The 13,230-nt window shown below is 50.8% G+C and overlaps 1 protein-coding gene across 1 annotated transcript in view; it reads left to right on the plus strand.

The window, feature by feature from the left end:
• Positions 1 to 479: 479 nt before the first annotated feature.
• LOC123393914 overlaps positions 480 to 13,230 on the plus strand; it is a gene marked incomplete at its 3' end in the record, with an annotated part of 112,432 nt that continues 99,681 nt past the window's right edge. Inside the window, exon 1 of the mRNA XM_045087207.1 lies at positions 480 to 571. The remainder of the gene's footprint in view (positions 572 to 13,230) is intronic.

Consider the following 13,230-nt stretch of genomic DNA (forward strand, 5'->3'; position numbering starts at 1 on the left):
CAGCAGGGTGGCAGGATGCATGTGTTTGTAGCAATGTGGCAGAAGCGCTGGGAGGGGGGTGGATATTCAGGGCGGAAGTAGCGGTAACATGCCTGGCAGCGGGGAGGCAAAGGAGCAGGGGGGAGGGGGAAGCCGTCAGGCAGTAGTGGGGGGTTGGGGGCGGGACAAGCCGGGCGTTAGCGGTCAACAACGTCAGGGCATGGTGGGCTGGGCTGCATGAGCCTGAGGGGTTTGCAGCCGGGAGAGAACACTGAGGTAGGGAGCCGGGATCAAGGAGGAGGGAGCAGGGGTCACCAGAGGCGTGGAAGGGGGCAGGCAGTAGTCGTACAGGGAGGGGGTGGGAGCTGCGTGGCACCCGAGCGGGGAAGCCATGCGGCACCTCTGGGGGATGGGTAGAATCTAGGCAGCACAGGGGTGAGGGGATGGGAGGAGCACCAGGCAGCAGCGCAGCAACAGCGCGGGTGGGGGGCCGGCGTGGTGGGCGGGACCATCCTGCGCGCCAAGGGGGCAGGGCAGCGCAACGCCGCAGAGGCCTGAGGCACAGGGCCTCAGCGCATCTGGGGCAGCTGAGGTAAGGAGGGCAGGGTGAGGGACACAGCAGGGTGGCAGGATGCATGTTGTTGTAGCAATGTGGAGGAGGCGCGGGGAGGGGGGCGGATATCCAGAGCGGAACTAGCGGTAACGCCTGGCAGCGGGGCGGCAACGGAGCCGGGGGGAGGGGGAAGCCGTCAGGCAGTAGTGGGGGGTTGGGGGCGGGACAAGCCGGGCGTTAGCGGTCAACAACGTCAGGGCATGGTGGGCTGGGCTGCATGAGCCTGAGGGGTTTTCAACTGGAGAGAACACTGAGGTAGGGGGCCGGGATCACGGAGGAGGGAGCAGGGGTCACCAGAGGCGTGGAAGGGGGCAGGCAGTAGTCGTACAGGGAGGGGTGGGAGCTGCGTGGCACCCGAGTGGGGCAGCCATGTGGCACCTCTGGGGGATGGGTAGAATCTAGGCAGCAGAGGGGTGAGGGGATGGGAGGGGCCCCAGGCAGCAGTGCAGCAACGGCGGGGGCGGGTGTGGTGGGCGAGACCATCATGCACGCCAAGGGGGCAGGGCAACGAAACGCCTCAGAGGCCTGGGGCACAGGGCCGCTTCCAATCGGCGGCAGCTAAGGTAAGGGGGGCAGGGTGAGGCGCACAGCAGGGTGGCAGGGTGCATGTGAGCTGTAGCAATGTGGCGGAAGCGCTGGGAGGGGGGTGGATATTCAGGGCGCAAGTAGCGGTAATGCCTGGCAGCGGGGAGGCAACGGAGCAGGGTGGAGGGGGAAGCCGTCAGGCAGTAGTGGGGGGTTGGGGGCGGGACAAGCTGGGCGTTAGTGGGTGGACAACGTCAGGGCATGGTGGGCTGGGCTGCATGAGCCTGAGGGGTTTGCAACTGGGAGACAATACTGAGGTTCACGGCCGGATCTCGGAGGAGGGAGCAGGGCTCACCAGAGGCGGGGAAGGGAACATACAGTAGTGGCACAGGGAGGGGTGGGAGCTGCGTGGCTTCTGTGGGGGATGGTCGGAATCTAGGTGGCAGCAGAGGGGGTGAGGGGGTGAGGGGGTGGGAGGGTGCGAGCAGCCCCAGGCAGCAGGGCAGCAACAGTTAGGAGGGGGTGGTGGGCGGTCCCATCGTGCACGTCAAGGGGGCGGGGAGGTGAAGCGCTGCAGAGGTCTGGGGCACAGGGCCGCAGTGGAGTGGCAGCAGCTGAGGTAAGGGGGACAGGGGTGTATGTGGGCGGTTGCATTGTGGTGGAAGCACGGGGAGGTGGTGGATAGGGTGCTAGTAGCACAGTAATGTGGCTGGCAGTTGTGAGACCACGGAGACAGGGGAGAGGGAAGCAGCTAGGCGGTGTTGGTGGGTGGAGGGGAGGGACCAGTCTGGCATCATCGGGAGGCCAGTGTTTGGCGTGGTGGCCAGGGTAACAGGGCTGCAAGGGTGCCAGGAGGTGTCAGAGAGGTGAAAACGCTCACGTATGGGGGCGGGATCAGTGGGGGAGAGAGCTGGGGTCACCAGAGTCGGGGGGGGGGGGCAACCAGTCAGTAGTGGGGCAAGGAGGAGTAGCGGCTGTGGGTCGGGAGCTGTGTGCCATCTGAGGGGGTCAGCAGTGTGGCACCTGGAGGAGGTGGGGAGATTAGAGGTGGCAGGGCAGTATAGGGAGGGTGGGACCAGCCCTGAGGCAGCAGCCCAGAGACAGCTTGGCTGGCTTGCTGGGCCTGCTCATAGTGCATGCCAACGAGGTGGGGAAGCGAAGCGCAGCAGAGGCCAGGGCACAGGACAGAGGCTGCCCGGCAGTGAGGGGGCCTGTGGGGGGGGCACCGCAGGGTGGCAGGGGTACATTTTTGGGGGCAGCAAGCTGGTAGCCACACGGGGGGTGGTGGGTGGTGGATGTGCTGGGCAAACACAGACTTGGCAGCCAGGAGGCATCAGAGTGGGGGGAGGGGAGTAGCTAGGCGGTAGTGTCCTTGGGGGTGGGCAGGACTAGCCGGGTATGAGTGGGGTCTCAACGTCATGGTGTGGTGGGTCAGGCAGCAAAGCAAAGGGCCTGGCTTTGCTGGGCTTGGTGCATGTCTACAGGGCGGGACCACTGTTGGCAGCAGCAGCGTGGACCCAGGGTAGCAGTGGAGAGGCAATGGTGGTTGTAAGTGGGGGCGCTGTGGACGGTGGTGCAGCGTGGTGGGAGTGGCTCATGTTGTGGGGGCAGCCTGGTGGTACCAGTGCGGGGAAGGTGGAGTAGGACTCATGGGGCGGCAGCAGTGCAGCAACAGGGCTAGGAAATCGGGAAGGCTCTGGAGTGGGGGACAGGGGTAGCATCTAGGTGGTAGCTGCAGGGAGGGGTGGGCAGGAACAGCAGAGGGGTAGCGTGGTAGGTGGGGCAGTCATGCAAGTCAACAGGGCAGGGCTATGAAGACCAGCAGTTGCAGAACACAGGGGAGCAGCAGGACATGGGGTAAGAGTGGGACCCAGGGTGGCAGCAGATCAGAAGCAGGGTAGTGGTAAGGGGGCAGTGATGGCGAGGGGCAGGGGGGTGTGGGGTGGTAGTGGGGGTGTGGAGAGAGCAGATGGGGTGGTATCAGCAATGTAGTGGGGCATCAGGACAGGAATGAGCATGGTGGTGGGCGGGGTGGGACAGCACGGCTGCACAGGTGCATGTGGGGTGGCAGGCGGTTGGTGGTGGCAGAGAAGGGGGGACAGAACCATCTGGGAGGCAGCGGCACAGCAACTGCACAGGTAGGGCACGGATGGCAGGGTAGGGCCTTAGTGTCTGTCAATGGGGCTGGACAGTGAAGGTCAGCAGTGGCCTCGGGCACAGGGCAGCAGCTTAGCTGCAGCAGTGGTGGTAAGGTGGACAGTATGAGGGGTGTGCTGCAGAGGGCAGGGTCACGAGGCAGGGGCACCCAGGCAGTAGCAGAATTGGGAGAAGGCTGGGATGCGTGGGGCGGCAGCAGCAGGTCAACGGGGAGGGAATCTGGAGGCACTGGAGCAGGGCTGGGGGGCCGACAGGCGGGAGAAGTTTGGGGGTGTTTGGTGGGACCAGCAGGGCAAGAGCATCAGGTTAATAGCTGTGTGGGCAGGGCAGGAGCTCTGCACAGCCGCAGCAGCAAGGGGAGAGTATGCAGTGAAGAAATGGCGGGGGGAGGGCAGTGAGGCAGCAGTGATTAGAGGAAAGCAGTGACTTGAGATGGCAGCAGATGGGGAGGCGAAGCAGGGAGGCGAAGCGGGGAGGGATTGGCCTGGATGTGGTTGGGAGGGACTAGTGGCACAGCAGCCACATGTCAATGGCACAGCATGGCTTGGGGGCTGGGTGGGGCAGTGGAGATGGGCAGGAGCAGGGTTACCATGGTAGCAGTGGTGGTGCTGTTGGAAACACAGGCACCAGGGCTGTAGAAGCGCTGGAGGGTGGCGCAGCAGGGTGGCAGAGTCCTGGGGGGTGCACAAGGGAGTGGTAAGGGCACTGGGGGTGGCACAGCTGGGCATCAGTTGCAACGGCAGGGCAGCAGAGCAGCTGTGGTGAGGGTTAGCTGTTGTGGAAAAAAGGGCACTGCTGTGGAGTAGCAGGGTGGAGGGTGGCAGCGCTGGTGGCAGCAGCATGTCAGGAATGGGGGGGTGGAAGTGACAGCGGTGGGTGTGTGGGGTGCAGCAGGGTGGCAGTGGGGGATGGCACAGTGGGGTGGCAGTGGTACAGGGTGTGGGGACCAGCCAGGCGGCAGAAGAACAGGTCGGGGTGGCAGTGATTTGGTAGCGGCGCTATCAAATGCTTTTTCTGCATCTGTTGACATGGTCCTATGATGTTGATCCTTCGTTTTGTGAATGCGGCCCATTAGTTTGATTTGTGGATGTTGAACCACCATTGCATCCCTGAAATACATCTTACTGGATCATACCTCTTCCCCCGTTGTAGAATTTGGTTTGCAGATATTTGGGTGAGGATTTTTATGTTTATGTTCATCACAGATACTTGGGAGGTCTCGATAAGGGCCGTGCTGGCCTCATAAAATGAGGTGGGGAGCGTTTCTTCCTCTTGTTTGTCTGGCAGAGTTGGAGAAGGATTGGTATTCATTTTTTTCTATGGATGATTCGTAGAATTCACAGGTGAAACCATGGGGTCCTGGACTTTTGCTTGTTGGAAGTTTTTGATTTCTTATTTAAGCTCTCTACTGGTCATTAGTAGACAGCTGAACAGTCAGATGTCTGTTTCTTTAGAATTCAATCTTAGTAGGTTGTATGTTTCTGGAAATGTATCATTTTCTTTTGGATTATCCAGCTTGTTGGGGTGTAATTGTTCATAGTACATTCTTAAGAGCCTTTGCATATCAATGGTTTCAGGGAACATCTCTCTCATTTCTGATGATGAGTCCTCTTTCTTTGAATCTGGCTGAGACTCTGTCAGCTTTGTTCTTTTCAAAGAACCAGCTCTTTGCTGATCTGTTATTCTTGTTGGTGTTTTTTAAAAAATATATATCTTTCTGTTGTCTTTTTAGTTTGTATTTCATTTATTTAAGTTCTGATGTGTTCCTTCTACTAACTTTGGACTTTATTTGTTCTTTTCTGTTTCCTTGAGGTATCAAGTTAGGTTGCTTATTTGAGACGTTTCTTGTTTCTTGAGTTAGGCCTGTATCACTATAAACTTCCTTCTTAGAACAACTTTTTTTTTTTTTTTTAAAGTTGGCTCTAAGGGCTGCCTGTGTGGCTTGGTCTGTTAGGTGTTGGCCTTTGGCTCAAGTCATGAATTTAGGGTCCTGGAATTGAGCCCTGCATGAGGTCCCTTGTCAGCACGGGGAGCCCCTTTCTCTCTCTTCTACTGCCTGCTGCTCCTTCGACTTTGCTCAGTCTGTCTGTCTGTCTCTCTCCCCAGCTCTGTGTCAAATAAATAAATGGCATCTTTAAAAAAATAAAGTGAGCTCTATGCCCAGTGTGGGGTTGAAACTCAAAACCACAAGATCAGGAGTCACAGAGCTCCACTGACTAATTGACTAGACTAATCGACTAATCGGGTACCCCATTTTAGAACCTGTTTTACTGCATTCTGTGAATTTTGTTTCATTGTATTAATTTTTCATTTACCTCAAAGTATTTCTGTGTTCCTATTTTGGTTTGCCCATGAACCCAATTGGTTGTTCAGTAGCATGTTGTTTAGTCTCTGTGTTTATGAATTTCCAGTTTTCTTCTTGTAATTGATTTCTAGTTCTATACCACTGTGGTTGGAAAAGATGGTTGATTTGATTTCAGTCCTCATTTGGGAAAATTCTAGGCTTCTGGAATTTATTGACTTGTCTTGTGGCCTTACATATGACCTAAGGTGGAGAACGTTCTAGGGGCACTTGAGAGGAGTATATTCCTTTTGCTGCTTTTGGATGGAGGGTTCTGTGTGTATCTGTCAAGTCCATCCAAGTAAGGGGTTGTCTGAGGCTGATGTTTCCGTTGTGATCTTCTGTCTGGATGGGGGATCATTGAGAGAAGTGTGAGGTATTAAAGTTCCCTATGGTATTGGTGCTGATTGCTTCTCTTAGGTTTGTTCATATATGCTCTACATATTTAGTTGCTCCATGCTGGGGCGGTAAATATTTATAAATGTTGGATAATTTTACTGCATTAATTCCATTATCAGTTGTAGTGCCCTTCATTGGCTCTTGTTACAGTGTTTGGATTTTTTCTTGTTCTGCTCCATTGGGCTGAAAATAAGAAGATCATCTGTTAGTTCTGCAGCCATGAACAAAGCACACCCCTGCTCTAAGTCTGGTTTTCTTTTTTTTTTCTCTGTAAATAAACACAATAAATTCTTCTCCAATGACCATATCCTGACTCCAATATGAGGATGTGTATAAAAGTGCTTTATAAACTAGGAGATACTGCCCAATTATGAAAATGATTGCGCAACCACCAAATGTTCAGGATAAGATTTTTAAAGACATATGTATTTATTGTAGAGACAGAAAGAGAGTGCACAAGCATATGCTAGAGAAGGGAGGGTCAGAGGGAGAGAGGGTATCCTCCAGCAGCATCCCCGCTGAGTGTGGAGCCTGGTGCAGGGCTCTCTCCCAGGAGCTTGGGTTCTTGATTTGAGCCAAAATCAAGAGTCAGCTGCCTAACTGACTGTGCCACCCAGGTACCCCCAGAATAAGATTTTTTACAACATTTTTTGAGGGCTTACTCTCATAGGTACTATTCTAAGTGATCTCCATTTCACTCAATTCTAAAAACTATTTTTAAATTTAAATAGAAGAGATTCTAAAAGCAAATATTCATAATATACTCCGAGGTGGGCAAACAGGCAGAAAAGAGGTTAAGTAGGGGCATTGGGATGGTTCAGTCATTGAAGCTTCTGCCTTTGGCTCAGGACATAATCCCAGGTTCCTGGGATTGAACCCCAGGTCAGGCTCCCTGCTCAGTGGGGAGTCATCTTCTCCCTCTGTCCCTCCCCCTGCTTATGTCTCCCCCTGTTTATGTCCCCCCTGACTCTCAAATAAATAATGAAATTAAAAAGGTAAGTTACTTGCTCAGTGTCATGATAAATGTTAGAACTAGATATAGTCCTGAGTGTGTGACCCTGAAGAATGTGTTCTTTACTTTGTACATTTACCAAAAAATACGTAGCCCTCAAAAAAATACCATAGATTAAATTAGTTTCCCCTTTCTCCATACATTGAGTATCGGAAGATGCTACAATTCCAGGACCCTGGCTGCCTGGGTCGGTGGAGTGTCTGACTCTTGTTCTCCGGGTTATGAGTTTAAGCCATGTTGGGGGTACAGATTACTTAACTGAAAAAAAAAAAAAAGATGCTATATTTGGGCTTGTTTTCTTTTTCTTTTTCCTTCTGACCCCTTCACCCATTTCTCCCACCTCAACCCCAAACTTCTGCCACCCTCCATCTGTTCTGTCTGTGAGCTCATATTTTTGTTTTTGTTTTGTTTAAGGTTCTACATGTGATTTCTAGTATTTGTCTTTCTGTCTGGCCTGTATTACTATAGCATAATGCCTTCAAGGGCCACCATGTTGTAAATCGAAAGATTTCATCTTTTTTTATGGCTGAGTAGAATTCCACTGTTTATGGACCACAGTTTCCTTATTCATTCATCCACTGATGGCATTTAGGCTGTTTCTTTATTTTCACTGTTGTTATTTTCCTGCAGTGTACACAGGGGTGAATATACCTTTGTGAGTTAGTGTTTTCATTTCCTTCAGATAAATACTCAGAACAGAAATTGCTGGCTCCTTTGGTTGTTCTGCTTCTCATTTTTTGGAGGAACTTCTGTACTGTTTTCCATAGTGGCTGCACCCTTTTATACTCCTAGTAATGGTGCACTAGAGTTTTCCTCTACTCCACATCTTCACCAAAACTTGCTATTTCTTGTGTTTTTGGTAATGGCCCTTCTGACAGGTATGAAGTGGTGCCTCATTCTGGTTTGATTTACATTTCCCTGATGATTAATGAAGTTGAGCATCTTTTCGTGTTCGTGTAGACCATCTGTATTTCTTCTTCAGGAAAATGTCTATTTGGATTTGCTGCTGTTACATTAGATTACTTGTGGAGTTTTTGGTGTTTTTGTGTGTTTTGTTTTGTTTTGCTGTTGAGTTGTATGAGTTCTTTATATTTTAAACATTAACCCCTTACTGGATATATAATTTACAAATGTTTTACCTTAGGTTACCGTTTTATTTTGTTGATGGTTTCCTTTGTTCTTTTGACGTTTTATAGTTTGATGTAGGCCCACACTTTGCTTCTTTGTTTGTTTTTACTTTGTTATCAGCTTAAAAGCACCACTACCAAGACCTGTGTCAAGGGCCTTTCCAAATCCTGTGTTTTCTGCTACAAGTTTTATAGTTCCAGGACTTATATTCAAGTATTTGACACATTTTGAGTTAAATTTTGTGTATGGTGTACGAAAATGGTGCAGTTTTGTTCTTTTGCATGTGGCTCTCCAGTGTTCCCAGCACCATTGATGACAGAGACTGTTTTTTCCCCCTTGTTTATTCTTGGCTCCTTTGTCATAAAGGTCCCGGACCATAGATGTGTGTTTCACTTCTGGGCTCTCTCCTGTCTTCTGGTGATGTGTGTGTCTGTCTTTTTTTATGACAATGTTAGATTGTTTTTGATTCTCAAGCTTTGTCATTAGTCTGAAAAGTGCAAGCGCAATGCCTTTAGTGTGGTTCTTCTTTCTATAGATTGCTCTGGTATTCAGAGTCTTTTGTGGCATCATACAAATTTTTAGATCCTTCTGTTCTCTTTCTGTGAAAAATGTCCTTGGAATTTTGATAGTAATTACAAAGTAGATGGTTTAGGGAAGTATGGACATTTTACCACTATTAATTCTTTTCACCCATGAATATGTGATATGGTTTATGTGTGTTGCCTTCAGTTTCTTTTTCCTGTCTTGTAGTTTTCAATTATACAAGATTTTACCTCTTGGTGAAGTGTATTCCTGGGTATTTTATTCTTTTTGATGCAACTTAAGCTGGGATGATCTTCCTAATTTATTTTCTGATGATTCATTATTAGTGTACAGAAATGCAGTAGGTTTTGGGGTAGTAATATTGTATCCTGTCCCTTTACTGAATTTAGTCATAGTTTGAACAAGTTTTCATTGGCTTCTTTGAGGTTTTCCTTATATTCTGTATCATCTGCAAATAGTGACCATTTTACTTTTTTATTTCCAGTTTTGATGCCTTCTGATTATCTTCTTGCATAATTGTTCTGCCTTGGATTTTTAATACTGTGTTCAGTAAAAGTGGCAAGGAAAAAGTGACAGTGTTCCTAACTTCGGCGATCTTAGAGGAAATAGAAACAGCTAAAACTTTTCAGTATGGGATGTGACGTAATCTGTGTGGTTGTCGCATAAGGTCTTTAAAAAAAAAGATTTTATTTATTTATTTGAGAGAGAGAGAGATCACTAGTAGGCAGAGAGGCAGAGTGGGGGAAGCAGGCTACCTGCTGAGCAGAGAGCCCGATGTTGGGCTCGATCCCAGGACCCTGGGATAATGACCTGAGCTTAAGGCAGAGGCTTTAACTCACTGAGCCACCCAGGTGGCCCATATATGGCCTTTTTGGTGTTGAGGTATGTTCCTGGTCTACGTGCTCTGTTGAGAATTTTGATTGCAAATGGATATTAAAGTTTGTCAAATGCTTTCCTGCTTCTCAAAATGATCACATCATTTTTATTCTTTATTTTGTTAATGTCCTATATCACTTTGATCGATGTGCTCCTGTAAACCATCGTTGCATTCCTGCAAGATCCCACTTGATCATAGTATATGATCATATCAACATATTGGTGAACATGGGTTTTTAGTATTTTGTTGGACATTTTTACATCTATAGTTATCAGGGATATTGGACTATAAGATTCTTTTCTTGGGGTGTCCTCGTTTATTTTTGTATCAGGGTAATGTTGGCCTCAGCAAGTGGCTTTAGAAGCTTTCTCTTCTGTTTTTTGGAAAAGCGGGCAAAGGACTGGTATGAATCCTTCCCTGAATGGTAGAATTTACCATAAAAGACATCTGGTTCTGAAACATGTTTTTTTTTTTGAGGTTTTAAATGGCTGATATGGTGAGTACTGGTGTTTTATGTAAGAATTGAATCACTAGAGATGAAACTGTTTCCATATCTTGGTGGTGGGATGGATGAAGGGGAACGAGAGTCATGGGGGCCCAGCACTCAGAGGCTCCATCTGCCACTGCGGCTGTGTCATTCCTCTCAGATGCTGGCAGAGGATGAAGGACGTGGTGGAAACACGGCAGAGTGGTGGTGGCAGAAAGTTGGGGTCCGAGCGGGGTGATGAGACTGATGCGTGGCCCTCCTGTCCCACCCCATAGGGTATCAGATTGCCTACTGCCTGGCCAACAGCAACTCCAGCACGTTCACCACAGTGGAGATGGGAGCTATGGTGAGGCAATTCATGGCCACCGAGCTGGACCCAGAGTCAGCATACATCTTCAGGCTGATGATCAAGATGAGGCAGGGCTGGGGGAGCCCCTAGAGGCCACCATCATCACCACTGAGAAGCGAGGTAAGGCCAGAGGCCCAGGTCCATTGTCCTGGTGATGTGGGAAGACAGCTGGGCCCAAGGCTTCCTGGGGCAGGGCTTGCAGGGTAGTGCGTCTACATAGCCCGATATTTACCAGATAGGCAAGAATGTCCCTGGAGAGGAGGTTGTGTAACTGGATCAGGGTGGCTCTGAGTCACCATGTTGGAGGGAGGCTCCCTGAAGCCAGGTGCTTTTTCTCTAATGTTCAAGACCACATGATCAGCTGAGCCAGGGGTTCCAAAACAGGTTTCCTACCAAGCAATCCTAGGGAGATATGTCTTCCTGGATGGCGCTTCTGTTCCAAGCCCTGGTGAGGTGCTTATTGTTCATTGTCTTGGTTTATCCTTAACCAAATTCTGGGGGACAAAGTGCTGTGAAGTCCAGTTCTACAGAAGACATGGGGCACAGACAGATTCAGTCATTTGCCATGGACACAGCTGTTGAGGCAGTGATGTGGACACCTTCCACAGACACTGGGCTCCCTGTTCCCACAGCAATCTGCTCTGGGTTCCCATCTCAGTGAGCCCCTGATATGCCATCCAGCCTCATCCCGGGATCTGCCTCAGGAGGTTCCCTTCCCAGGGGCACCCCAACTACTATAGACCCTTTTTATGCCACCTGAACTTGGAGGGACTACAAGGGTTCCAGCTTAGGTCTGAGTCAGGACAGAGCAGGGGCAATCGAGTGCAGAGCAGGCACTGGACCCCCACTCTGAGGCTGCCAGGATCCTGCGTGGCTCTCAGGGCAGCGTGGTGCCTGCCAGTTTCTGTGCTACTACCAGCCCACATGCATAATTCCCTTAGAGTTCTGGCTTCAGAATGTGTGGCTCAGAGACTGCATCCCTGTTCTCTCCACATCCAGGGAGCAGGCTGTGCTTTGGCCCTGCTGAGGCCACAGGGTAGCACATGGGTGGTAGCTTGACTTGGCTTGTCCCAGGAGTGGTGTTGAGGGGAACATATGGCTCATTTACCGCCTGTGCTCTTGAACAGAGAGCCCCATCCATGCCCCAGAGCTATCTCCCTGTACTTTGGAGCAAAATCAAAACAAAACAAAAGGATCCAGGATACATTTGGGCCCATTTACCGGCAGAGGTACTCTTGGTCTATGGCTTGCTCATCAGTGTCAGAGCAGGGCTCTTACTGGAGCACAGGTAGACTGACAACCAGGCCTATCTGGAAATGTAGCCGCCCTGGGAGAAACACATTTGCTCACTACTCAAGCGTTATTTGTGCTGTTACGCTGAATCCTCCTCTGACCCACCTGCGTACCATGAGAGGCTGAGTGAAATGCAGTGCCTGGAGTGTAGATTATGTTGGCTTCTCTATACATCTGTCCCTAGGGGTTATTCTGCTGGTGGGAAGGGGGTTAGGGAGCAGGTATTTGGGGCTGACATGCCTTGCTTCTGAAGAGCCCCCTGTGTTTGAGCAGGGAAGGCGGGGGGCTGCAGTCTGATCTGGCACCTGGGCCCACATTGGTTACCACGGTGGTTGGGTTGAGAGGAGCACAGGGCCTGCCAGCCAGAGTCTGTGGTTCCTCAACTGCCTGTTGACAGCCTGCACCCAGGGCTCGGGGCACTGGAGCAGAGCCAGAGCCCCAGGGCCCAGGAAGATGCTCATAGGAAAGGACTGGAGCCAGGGAGGGAGGGAGGCAGGCAGGCCCATGCCTCCACGGAAGCCAGCCAGGTCACTGGGGGGCTGAAGCCCGGCTCTGTGCTCTCTGCTGCATTGGAGGGTTGGCATGTCTCAGGACAAAAAGCACACAGTGGGAAGTCTGCCATCATCACAACCCTGAAGTAGACGGTGTGATGTGGCATGAACTCAGGCACCTGGGTGCAATGGTTATGTCTCCTCATCCAGTCTCCTTTCAGATGTCTAGGTCAGCACCTGGGCGTTGGACAGAGAGCAGCTAGCTAGGGTGCGGGAGTTCTTTCTGAGGAGGCTGGTAGGTGGAATGCTGTCCCGTGGCTAAGGTGGGCGGTGGGGGTAGAGACCAAAATAGCCTGCTAAGTGCTAAGGCTCAGGTTTTGTGCAAGGGGATTCTTGGAGGCGCCCAAAAAAGAAGAACCCCATCTCCATGTCCCTGCAGAATCTTTGGTTGGGTGCAAGGAGGGAGAAGGGGGGGGAAGGAGTATATTTGCTCTTTCCACCACTATGCGGGTTACCTTCTTCCAAAGAGATCCATTGAGGACATGGAACACAGGCCGAGCGACCTGGTGGACACCAGGAGAGGGTGTGCTGTGCAACCGGGGGAGAAAGGGCTAGACCTGCCTGACCATGGTGGATGCAAAGAGGGCACTGAACAGGTTTGTGGGTCTTGGGCAAGGCGGTGAGCTGCAGGGCTTCGCCATTATCCAGGATGCCTCCGTAAACGCTGTTGCAAATCCTTTACAACCTCTTTGGTTTTCTCCTTGGGAGAAAATTCTAGAAGCAGAAACCTTAGCTCAGAAGACATGAGCGTATTTGGCTTGGAGATACAGAAACTCATGGACACGCCATGTCCTGGTGACCAGGATGCAGGTCTTGTGGCCTCTCTGCTTCCATGTTGATGTCTCGTCTTCTATGTTAGGTGAAAATATATCTCATTAAGTGTGTGTCCACAGGCCTTTTATCCCTACTTTTCATTAAATGCCTGTGACTATACACGGTGATGTGTCTTGTGGGGTCTTAGTGTCTGATCGTGAAA

This window comes from Mustela putorius, unplaced genomic scaffold (assembly GCF_011764305.1).
Source record: "Mustela putorius furo isolate JIRA1106 unplaced genomic scaffold, ASM1176430v1.1 tig00001075_pilon_pilon_pilon, whole genome shotgun sequence".
NCBI lineage: Eukaryota > Metazoa > Chordata > Mammalia > Carnivora > Mustelidae > Mustela > Mustela putorius.